Source organism: Marmota flaviventris, chromosome 1 (genome assembly GCF_047511675.1).
Source record: "Marmota flaviventris isolate mMarFla1 chromosome 1, mMarFla1.hap1, whole genome shotgun sequence".
Taxonomy (NCBI): domain Eukaryota; kingdom Metazoa; phylum Chordata; class Mammalia; order Rodentia; family Sciuridae; genus Marmota; species Marmota flaviventris.
In genome coordinates, this window is record NC_092498.1 from 160,410,926 (window position 1) to 160,423,302 (window position 12,377).

Here is a 12,377-nt window from a genome sequence, read left to right on the forward strand (position 1 = left end):
CATAGCAGGGCTGACTCACACGCATTAACCTCCTGAGGATCTCAAAGTGAATGGGGGGCTCTGACTGCTCCTCTCAGGGTGGGGGAGTAGGAGAGTGGACTCTGCCACCAAAAGGACCTTGTGTCTGCTACCTCTTACACAGAGCAGCCCACTCTTATTGACAAGACCATTAATAATTTTTTACCCTCTTGAAATCCACAAAAGATGCTGCAAGGTTAATATTCTAGTACAAAGGTCAATCTAGTCAATCTCAGAGGAACAGGAAATGCTGTTTTTTTATTTATTTAAATGAAATTATGTGGTTGTCAGAGCTCAGCTGGCCACGGGGCCAGGACATTGCTTGTCTCCTTAATGGCATGTCTGTCCTCCCAGAGTTGTGCCAAGATCCCAGGGTCTTACCGATCCCAGCAAGAGGGCTGGAAAGTGACGTTCTGTCATCTGCTAAGGTATCAGTGTCACATAGCCTTCAAGGAGAGAGTCCCCCTGCCACCCCATGCTGGCAGTGTGGGAACCTGGGTTTCATTTTAAGCTCATGGTCCCCTCCCTGTGTCACTTTCCTCCCCAACACAGGGACGTGATCTTCAATGGGCCTGCTAATCTCATCTCCCATGGAGCCTCCCTGTCCTGAGACACTCCCCCAGTATCTAGAAAAACATCCTTACTCCCTGTCCTTGACCTCAGCCCTCAAACTCACTCTGCCCTACACACCTAGACCCTTAGTGTCGCCTCTTCTCCAAGCTTAGGCTTTTCAGAAAGACAAGGATGGTACTGTCCTCAGGCAACTTTGAAGCTCAGTCTAGGAAAAAAACAATAACAACAGCAAAATTTAATTAAGAAATTATCAAGGGCCGGCTACATCTTGGAAGGGAGAGAAGGGGAAAATAATTAGTATTTAAGATTTAAAGAACTAATCTGACTACACATTTCTGCATCTTGGTGGTAGCCTTTTAGGTGGTCATCACCTATCATACAATTATTGACAAGACCACTCAAGATGCTGCCCAGCCCCGTGAATTCCACTGAAGTGCTCAGCAAACCTTACTGTGCATCCAGTCACCTGGGATTCTTAGTTAAAAGTGAGATTGTGATTCACAGATCTGGAGTGGAACCTGAATGGTTGGTCGGTTGCATCCAGGTAAAGCGCACAGATAAGAGGTGAGAAGCATGCTGAGTAAGGGCCGTGGAGGTAGAATCTGCAGTTCATTCAAATACTTGGAGAAGGAAAGTGAAAGTACCTTAGGAATAATTTGAGTAGTCATGGGTAAAGCCACACAATGAATCTTAAATGCTACTAAACAGAGAAGTCACTAGAGGAGCTTGTTAAAATGCAAATACATGCACACACACACACACACACACACACACACAAATGCATTCTAACAAAGTACAGATACCAGGTTCCACTGTAGAAATTCTGAACCAGGAGATTTGGGGTAAGATCCAAGAAGCCAGAATTTTAAACAAAAAAGCCCCAGGGTGGTTCCCCTGAGTCCACTATGAAACGGTGGCATTGTGGGAATTGAGAGGGAGGGTTTTATTTTTATTTTATTTATTTATTTATTTTAAAGAGAACATGCTATGTTTATTATAGATGAATGGAGGTGGTGAAAGTCCTGAGAAGCCATGCTTGCCATTTGAAACCATGACTTGCTATGCAGGAAGAAGGCAATGACATTTCTAGAAACACAAACACTTAAGGATTTCTGCGCTAACATTTCTTACTTATGTTACTTCCCTGTAGTAATCAACTACTTACCCTGAAAATGATGGCGGGTTAGAAAAAGGAATGGTAGACAATCCACAGTTACTTTTAATTTTAGTCCTTCCTTATTCATCAGTAAACCATAGGTAGAAGGTGTTGGCAGAAGGTGGATCAAGAAATGAAATAAACACAGTTGGTTTCATTTTGTGCAATATTTTCTTGCTCTGATAACAATAAAGAACAAATGCATGTACTTGCTATAAAATACAAATTAGGTGATTTTAGTCATTCCATGTGCACATTAACTGCTCTTATGTTTGCATTTAAAACTGGTTTTGCCCTATGTAAAGATGAAGGGTAAAATTCATGCTGATAATTTAGGGTTTTGTTGCTGTTGTTGCTTAGAACATTAAATAGAAGATTAAAGCACCGTGACAAATCAAGAGAGGTTCTGAAAAGAAAAGAAGAATCTTTATATATTTTTAGTTCTTTTCTTTGCTGTACTGGGGATTCAACCCAGGGCCTCATGCATGCAAGGCAAGTGCTTTACCACTGAGCTGTACTCGAGAGGGAGGGTTTTATGTACAGTGTTCTCTGAAGAGAAACTGGGGTCCTCTGCCACTCAAACTATGCTCCTTAAAATAGGTGCTTTGACATCACGTGGTCACCTATGAGTATGTTATTCAAAGCCTTTGGGACGTTCATTTAGATACAACTTTGGATTTATCATCTTTTCACTAAATGACCAGGTGGAGTTTTCATCATGGAGAACTCTGGGACAGAGAAATCTCTAATATCTCCCATTGGGTGGTTAGCATCTCAGTCTAGTTCTTTAGTTAAGAAAGAGCAGTCATAGTGGCTTATCAGAGCTTGGGTATGTGTATGATGTCACATATATCATACCAGCATGCATCTCACAACTAAGGGCATATAAAACGCCATCTCCGTGAACCATGCTCTCATTCTTTCCAAGGGCAAATGACATTAGAATTTTCTGAATCTCCCATTTGTCTACCTACACCAGTGGTTCTCAACTTTGGCCACAAATCAGGATTGACTGAGGGTCTTAAACAAAAATTCAGGGACTAGCCCCAGACACAGGTGATCAGGATATGTAGGGGTGAGACAGGGGCATTTACATATATTTTTTAAAACTCCCCAAGTGACTCTGATGTGCACAGAAGTCCAAGAACCACTGGTTGCTACCCTTTGGATGATACATGTCTTTCCCACCTTGGGAAAGATAGATAGGACCTCTCGTTCTTTCTGGATTGAAAACCTGTATCCCATTGGTCTCTTTTCCTTCTCTAGTGTGTCTCCCACCTCAGGACATCTGTCTACTTCACTGCCACATACATAATAGTGGTGATTTATTGGATAAATATGATTATCACCCTCTATGGAATAGTGGTAGGTACTGCTCAGGAAAAAAATAACTGTAATATATGCAAAAGGGAAATAAGTTATTTTTAAAATATATTTTTTGGGCTGTTGATGGACTTTTATTTATTTAATGTGATGCTGAGAATCAAATCCAGTGCCTCACACACGCGAGGCAAGTGCTCTACCACTGAGCCACAATCCCAGCCCAAGAAATGATTTCAGTATCCAAAATTTGGTTCCTGAATAAAAAATTTCAAGGATCCAAGTCCATAATAATTTCTTGAAGAGCCAAGTTTTTAATCAAATTTTTAAAGAATGTTTCTTTTTGCAGAAATATTATATATTCAATACTAAAAGATGACTAAATACATGTCAGTCCAAAAAAAAAAAAAACAAGAAGAAGCATTTTCTTCGGTTCTTCAAGGTAAATACCATCATTTCTCTCTAAGGCAGCTTTTTGGCTTCGGCATTTGAAGTGTGCCTGCTTTGCTTCATGAAATAGTAAACCTGGCCTTTTAGTGTGCTAAGTTGGAGGATCTGCATGATTCAAAGATGAGCAAAAAAGCATTTGCTCTTTCCAGCTTATACTTCCCTAGAAAACCTCCAGGGTTTACTCCTTATTCCTAAAGATTTGTCCTATGATTGACATGCCAATAATAGCACAGACTGTCCTGCTGTTAAATACCGAGCTAAGTGTTTGACTTTTATTATCTCATGAAATCCTGACAGAGCCTTGTGAGCAAGGTAGTGTTTTCACTGGATGGATGAGGACACTGAAGGCCAGAGTGGAACCCTGGATTTGAACTCAGGCCTTTCACAGACTCCACCAGCTCTGTAGACTTCTGGGGCTTCAGACACTAGAGCTCCTCACCAAGCTTCTCTGGAAGCCCTGGTGATTTTTTTTTTTTTTTTTTTGGCTGCTTAGATATGCAGTTTGGTTGGTGAAAGGGTTACAGTGCGGAAGGGGATTGTCTGCCTCAAGAAAGGAGGTATTGAGCATCAAGGGAGAGGAGCTGGTAGTGAAGCAATAATAATGGCCTCTGTTGATACATGGCCCCAAATGGGCCTTCCTGGATGTGACTTGGGGCACTTCTGTCTCTTGCCTCTATGATTTTAACTGCACTTGCAAATTCTGCCAACATATGGAGCTCCTCCTTATATTCCAATTGTCACCATTGCTGTGACTCCTACTGGAAAGGATGCCCCTCTTCTTCCCCTACCCACTGTCAGGGCTCTGCCTCCTTACCAAGAGTGAAGGTTCCTGAGGATGACCAGTCCCCTGCTGCTAACCCAGGTCATATGAATCTATCAAATGCCCTCACACACCTTATGCTGTAGGAACCCTGGTGGGGTTTCGTTGGAATCCACAGACCAGCCAGGGTGTAAGTCTTTAAAAGACACCTGAGCAGTAGGAAATAACAGAAAGCAGGCTTCCTTGTAGCTCAGGACATCCAAAAATCTCAGAGTTGTAGACAAAGCTGAGACTCCTGACTTGGTAAGAAAAATGCATCAGGAGAACGGCTTGAGTAGGGGTGAGGATTAAAAAAAAACAACCCCCCCCAAACATGGACAGTTTTATTTAAGGCATCCTTACTCTACCTAATCTTCAGACATCCGTCATCACTGGCCCAAGCATCCAGCTCCTGAGATAATCACAGAGGTGCATGCTGGATCTAGAAAACCAAATGGAAATGAAGCAATCTGGCCAGCTCTGTCCCCAGAAGAGTTCGGAGCATGCCTGCAGAGGGGCAGCGTCCGCGGTCCCTCCCAGTCTTTGTCACCTTATCTTAGGGGTCAGGCAGGCTGCATCCTTTCCACTTCAGCAATTTCTAGAAAGTTTGAGTTTCCTGGATCATTTTCCTATCCATCATTTCTTGCCCAGAGTGCTTACACAGTGACTAATCAAGAGAGAAATACCACGATTCCATTTCTGAGCAAGGAATAAGGCTCAGAACACAGCAATTGGAGCTGTCAGTTGAGGTTGGGTTCTGCCATTACATTCTTTATTCTTTACAATTTTTTTGGCTAGTGCACACTGGAATCACCGACCATCAATTTTAGGAGACACACAGATTTCAAGCATCCAGAGCATGCCACCATTTAAACAAAGATTCTCTGATCTGTCTTATGGAGTTTAGTTTTAGGTTGTGATCGGAACTCCTAATGAATCTCTTGCAAACATGGAGTTGTGGAAAAGAACTCAGCAGAAAAGCAATTAAGGGGCTCTGGGTGATTGTTTTTCCCATTAACCAAGTCTATCTGGATCACTAAGCCAGCTGCGGCCACAGCCTATTTAATAACTTGCTTTTCATTTCCTGATTTCTTACTCAGTTTCTCCTGCACTCTTCACTCCTGGGCAGGCTGGATGGCTATTTCTGTCCATATGCTACTTTAAAATAATCCCATGTGGATTTATGTTGAAGGCAGCCCTTGGAGTTGGTTTCCTGGGCCGGAAGATATCAATGATGGAAACCGGTGTCACCAAAGACTGGGATAAATTATGAAGGGGAAAAACCAAAAAAGAAAAAAAAATAGATCCCTCCTCCAGCATGGTTCAATAGGTGCTGAAATGATACGTTTTGTTTCTAATTAAAAAGAGATCTTTCCCCACAAAGGCCCCTTGTGCGGCGAGGCACAAGAGGGCAGTGTTACGTTAAATTACGTGAAATTAAACTTTATGAAGATGTGATTAGTGGTGGGAACCTGGAGGGATTCGATTCATCGTACCGTTGGAAATGAAACTTCTGGGCAGGTGGTGGTGAGAATGTGGACTAATACAAGAGGAGAGAGCAGAACCCACCTCCAGGGTGCGAATCTGCTGAGGGAGCTTCATGACATTAAAGAATGGATGGTAAGTCATCTGCTTTAAGGAAATCGGTCCTCCACGATGAGCCATGGAGGGACTTTGCAGGCCATAACCATGCCACCATCCGTTTTAAATGACCTTGGATGTTAGAAGTCTGGCTGATGGTTATAATCTGAGGTTGCTCTAGAGTGCTGTAGAGAGGGGATGGATGCTTGAGATGAGAAGAGATCTAGTGAAGCAAAGCTGGCATCTCGGTACTCCAGGGTCACTGCATGCCAGTCTGGCATGAAGCTGAAGGCTTCACTGGAGCTCTGAAGCCCAGGAGGCATCGATGTCTTAGTTTTGGCAAGGTGCTCACCAAGGAGCAGGACTGGCCTTGAATCGAGCAACTGCCTTGACTTGGTTTAGTCTCTGTTATCTGCCCCCCAGCTAACTTCTGCCCACTCCCTCCCAGTTCCTTAACAAGTCACTTCCTTTCCACATCTGTCGAAACTAGCCCCAAATGAAGCTATAATGTTTATGTACATTATACGCAAAATAAAATGGGGACAGCCCCCGCCGTAATGCCTAGCATACACTTGCATTATAATAAATAAGACAGTTTTATCATCACTGTGACTATCCATCTATGACATGAAGGATGTTCAAAATGTATTCAACTTTGATATGTTGAAGATGTTTTCTGCATCAAAACACCCTTAAAGGGGCTGTGGTTGCAGCTCAGTGGTAGAGCACTCGCCTTGCGTGTGTGAGGCACTGGATTTGATCCTCAGCACCACATAAAAATAAAATGAAATAAAGGTATTGAGTTCACCTACAACTAAAAAAAAATTAAAAAAAACACCCTTAAACTAAAAAAAAAATTAGAAAAAATTTACTAAAATTTGGGTGACCCTATAAGTGTAATTTATCATCCATTGGGACACCTTTGAAAGTAAAAGGTGATGTTAATAATAATTACCATAGGACAATAGGCCCAAACTGGGACTGTCCTCATCAGATTAAGATGTCTGAGTCACACCAATACAATGGTCAGGTTTTACTGAAGCAGTAAATTCAGAGTTGAAATGCAGGGAGACAGACAGGGAGCTTTAGGACGTGAGCATGTAATGAGAGGTGGCTTTGGGAATGGAAGTCCTACCCCCATGGTTTTGGGTAGAAATAGCTCTCATCTCTAAGGGGAAAAAATCCATAGCAATATATTGATCTCAAGCCCTGGTCCAAATGCCATAGAGATGGGGCTTTACCTCTTGTCCTGGTCATCTTTTCTTCAGGCCAGTTCTCGTGACATTTAGTCTGGGTGGGGAGTTTTGCTTTAGTTTGCTGGCACCTGTGGGGTGCCCTTTGCTGGCCTCACCAGGATGCAGCTGGGTCTGAGGAGAGGATGCCATTCAAATATCACCCCCTCAGGGCAGGACCACCTGAGCCCTGGCCAAGCCAGCTGGCCTCTCTTGGTGGAATCACAGAGTGTTTTTGTGTTGTTTTTGCACTGATTGTACTACATTTTGTGTGTTACCCGTGGAGGGCAAGGACTCTTTCTCATTAATCTATGTTGCCAACCGATGAGGACAGTGCCTGGCACCGACTTTAGTGTCCTTGAAGTAAAGAAGAAAGAAAACAGTGACTCAAGCCCTTGAAGAGTTACAAAGGGGGCCAGCCGACATGCTTGAAGACACACAAGACTCTTGAAAGCAAGCCGTAAAACTTACAACTAGACATTTACTGAGCTTTTTCTGGGTGCCAGGCCACTGGACGTTTTTATTGTACTTAATCTTTCGAACAAGTCTCATTCCGGTTTTATAGATAGGGAAACTGAGGCTTGGGGATTTGGGGACAGCTGGCTTTACTAAGCTGATTTAGGTCAATGTTGAATGTTTCCAAAGAACTGATGAGGGAAATGCTGAGGGGTGACACAGGTGTAGGGCCACAATGTGGGTGACAGCAACTCTCATGCTGCAGCTAACAAGGTGCCACCCTTGACCAAAAGTTCCATGGGCCTGTCCTTCCAAGAGATGCAGACTTACCCATCATGCTCTCTGCCTGTTCTTCCTCTGTTCCCGGGGAAATCTTACCTAGGCTCAATTTAGACTGAAGGTGACTTTTCCACTTTTAAATGTTTTCTCTTTAGAGAGGTTACTTCTGCTACTTTAAAAAAAAAAATCCAATACTGGCTTTGTAAGGGCCACTTCCCACGCAGCCTCTTTGTGGAGTTGGTGCAGAGGGTTTTGAGTGGTTAGGAAAGATTCCCTGTAAGTAGTTTAGAGAAGCCATTTATATCTCTGATGGGTATGGCTGGTGAATTCACTTTAATTCCACTTTGTCCATTATAACTTCTCCTTGGAAACTTCCTAAGGACCAAGTATTTACCAATACCCCCCCACCTTTTTTGTTTCACAGTTAGATTGAAAAGACAGTGATCTATTTTACAATGTACCCTCCATTCATCTTCCCCCCTAGATCCCAGGAAATAGGCTAATAAAACAGGTTCTAGGGTTTTGCAAAGATTCTTTCCACTGGTCCAATGTCATTTTAGGATACATTATGGGTGGTTAGAAAAGAAAGCAATACACTAATTGGAATTATTTTTCCATATTTTTAATAACATAGGTATCTTAAAAGCACATTATGTTTCACATTGGGCTACATTTTAATCCATGCTTTGAAACAACAACAAAAACAAAATCAATATTTTTAGTTTGCCCTGAATGTGTGCCTAGATGCTTCTATTTGAGAATCATCTAGGAGCTGGCACTTAATATTTAAGGTGTCTGATCATTTGCAGAAGAGACTATATACGTATTTTTTTTCTGCATTACATCTGTCTATATCAGAATGATATGGTTTTGCTGTTGTAACAAGCATCCCCTGGATCTTAGTGGTGCATAACAAGAAAGTTTTATTGTTTACTTAGGTGTATGTGTGTTGGGTTTTTCTGAGGGCTGGTCTCAGGTCTTTCCCAGAGACCCAGGTGAGGAAGCTTCATCTTGATATGTGCTTCCCCAATCACTGCAACACTGGGAAGGGAGTCTAGAAAATAATCGATAGGCCTTCAGAGCTTCTTCTAAAAGTCACCCTAGGTCACCTCATAGGTCAAGGCAACTTGCTTGTCCAATTCTTTTTTTTTTTTTGGAGGTCGTGGGGTACTAACCTCATCCCAGCCCTATTTTGTATTTTATTTAGAGACAGGGTCTCACTGAGCTGCTTAGCACCTCACTTTTGCTGAGGCTGGCTTTGAACTCGCAATCCTCCTGCCTCAGCCTCCCGAGCTGCTGGGATGACAGGCGTGAGCCACCACACCCGGCCGCTGTCCACTTCTAAATTCAAATAAATCAGGAAGTGTGAACTCCCCATATGCCTTGAAGGCAGAGAACTGAAAATATTTGGTGAGTAGAGCTTATGATCTCCATTATTTCTTGTTCTCATTACTTTTTATTGTGAACATTATAGACATGATGAATGGTTGAAAACAGACTGAATACCTGTGTAACTTCAGATTCAGGTTCAACGCCTGTTCATGGTTCCCACCGGAGTGCTGTGTGTCTGTGTATTCGCTCTTGCCCCCCTTTCATGTTAACAGAAGTGGAGTTTGCTTTCTGGGAGGCGAGAGTGCCCATTCTTAGTCATGGGATTGTTGGAGTTGGCAACCTTACTTCTGCCACACCCTTTTGTAGGAGCTGCCAGAAGATGTTTTTTCTGTCACTGGATGGAATAGTGCAAGGAGGTGATGCTCAAATTGCTATATATATATATATATATATATATATGTGTGTGTGTGTGTGTGTGTGTGTGTGTGTGTTTTCACCCACAAAGAGAGAAGTTGGAGCTGCCAAGAGCCACTGCAGGAAGCCTGGGGGGGTAATAGTAACAAGGGAGAAATCAGATGGAAGAGACAGATGGGAACCAGGGGTCCATGGTATTGTTGGAGTCTTTGCAGTGAATCATCTTTAATTTTACACTTTTCATTTAGGTGAAAAATATTTTACTTAAAAAAAATGCTCAAGAGTATAAATAAAAGCCCAGTGGAGAGGACCCTGGTCAGTTCCGTGGTGTCTCAGGTGTTCTATATGGTAGTTGGTGGTCCATGAATGACGGCAGGTTGCTGATATATTGATGACGTGTGTTTCTCCTGTAACATCACTAATAACCTGATAACAATCCCAGGAGTGCATCCTTATCGAAGCCTTTGTTTTCTGGTATTTGTCAAGATTCTTGAGGTTGGATTCTGGAAAGCAGTATGAAGCTTCCTCAAAAAACTGTGAATGGAATGACTGAATGACTCTGAATGACTCAAGTAGCCCTCTCCTCAGTTTTAACCAAAAGATCTAAACTCAGCATAATAGTGATGCAGCCGCACCGGTATTTATAGCAGCACAGTCCCCAATGGCCAAGCTATGGAAGCGGCCTAAGTGTTCATCAACTGATGAATGGACAAAGAAAATGTGGTGTTTAAATGGAGTGGATGGAACTGGAGACCATCATGCTAAGTGAAATAATAGGTCAGACCCAGAAAGTTATGGGCCCAGTGTTTTCATTTCTACGTAGAAAGAGAAGAAGGAGGGGGTGGAGAGGAGGAGAAGGGGAGAGGAGGAGGGGGAGGAGGGGGAAGGAGGAGGGAAAGGAGAGAGAAGGAGGAGGGAAAGGAGGGAGAAGGAGGAGGGGAAGGAGGGGAGGAGGGGGAGGGGCGAGGGGGGAGGGGAGGAGGGAGGAGGAGGGGGAAGGAGGAGGGAAAGGAGGGAGAAGGAGGAGGGGAAGGAGAAGGAAGGAGGAGGGGAAGGAGGGGAGGAGGTGGAGGGGGGAGGAGGGGGAGGAGGGAGGAGGGGGAGGAGGGAGGAGGAGGGGGAGGAGGGGGAAGGAGGAGGGGGAAGGAGGAGGGGGAAGGAGGAGAGGGAAGGAGGAGAGGGAAGGAGGACGGGAGGAGGGGGAAGGAGGAAGGGGAGGAAGGGGAAGGAGGAGGGGGAGGAAGGGGAAGGAGGAGGGGGAGGAAGGGGAAGGAGGAGGGGGAGGAAGAGGAAGGAGGAGGGGGAGGAGGGAGAAGGAGGGGGAAGGAGGAGGGGGAGAGGGGGAGGAAAGAGAGGAGGGGGAAGGAGGAGGGGGAGGAGGGGGAGGGAGGGGAAGGAGGAAGGGGAGGAGGGGGAGGGAGGAGGGGAGGAGAAAGAAAGAAAGAGAGGGAAAACAAGGTTAAGGGGAGAACTCCGGGAAACAGAAGAGAGTTGGAGTAGAGGAAGGAGACTGAGTGAAAGGGAGGAGGGATGGGAAAGGGGAAGGAGGATGGAATGAAACTGATGGGTGGAACCCCACTCTCTGGGTTCATCCAGCACAGCAGGAAGAAGGACTGCTGTCAACCTGAGTCCACACTTGACCATCGTGAATCTGCTTGGCCCCTCCAATCCTTAAGAATCAACTGCTGTTGCAGGAAAATTCGGGAATAATTTTGCCCAGGGCGTTAAGGCAGCAGAGTGGATGGACGCATGCCTGAGCACTCATGACAGAGGTGCTCATGGTGATGGCCGTGAGTTCCAGAAGACAGGGTCCTCAACAGCTGAATATGACAGGGCCCCAAGTACCCCTCTGTCCTCCCACTACCCTTTCATCCCGCCGGCAAAAAATAACCAGCAACCTAAAGGATGGGCCTCGAATAAAAGCCCAGCTAGTTAGGGCAGAGGCTAAGCTCTGTGGGAGACTCCCCAGGACTACTGGGCACAGGTATCACACTAAGGAGCAGGCAGGGAGCCATTAAGGAGCACATGGGCCCCCTCGAGGATCTATATCACACATTGATGTCTGTGTTTACCTCTCAAAGATAGTGTAAGGCCGGAAGTCCTAAGTAAGACAGGAGAGAGCTGATCAAAGACTATAGATTTTCAGAAGAAGGATCCATCTTCTACAGCTGGGGACATTAGGGAAATCAGGGATGATCCCAGAGGTAATGTTGGCATGATGACTAAGTCCATGGCATTACAGGCACCCAAAAGAGCGGGATTTAAATGTGAGCCTCATCTGTGACAGCCCATTCTGGCAGGTAGAAGTACTTCTGTCTGTCTGTGTCCATGTATGGCTCCAGAGAATGAGTCTGCTTGAACTCTGCACCCCTTCGGGCTCTTGGCTATGTAACACCGGGCAAGTCACTTACATGCCAGAGTCATCTCATGATCTCCAGAATGGAAATAAGATGGTATCAGTCACAGAGGGACCTGGCCTGGAGATGGGGCACGTGTGAGCCTTCAGCACAAGGCTGGCTCAATGAAAGGCAGATGTCCTGGTTTTGATGTTAATTGTTTTTAGAGCTTTATTTGAAAAAAAGAAAGAATTCCACCTGGAAAAGAAATGTGACCTCTTTGATAACATTTGTGAATGTGCCAGCACTGTGAGGTGGTAGGACCGTAAGAACACAGGGATCGTGTCTGTGGGAATGGGGGAAGAAAGGGGTCCTCTATTTTCATGGAGCCCAGTCATCGCATACTGGGTGGCAGCAGGACTGTGTCATTC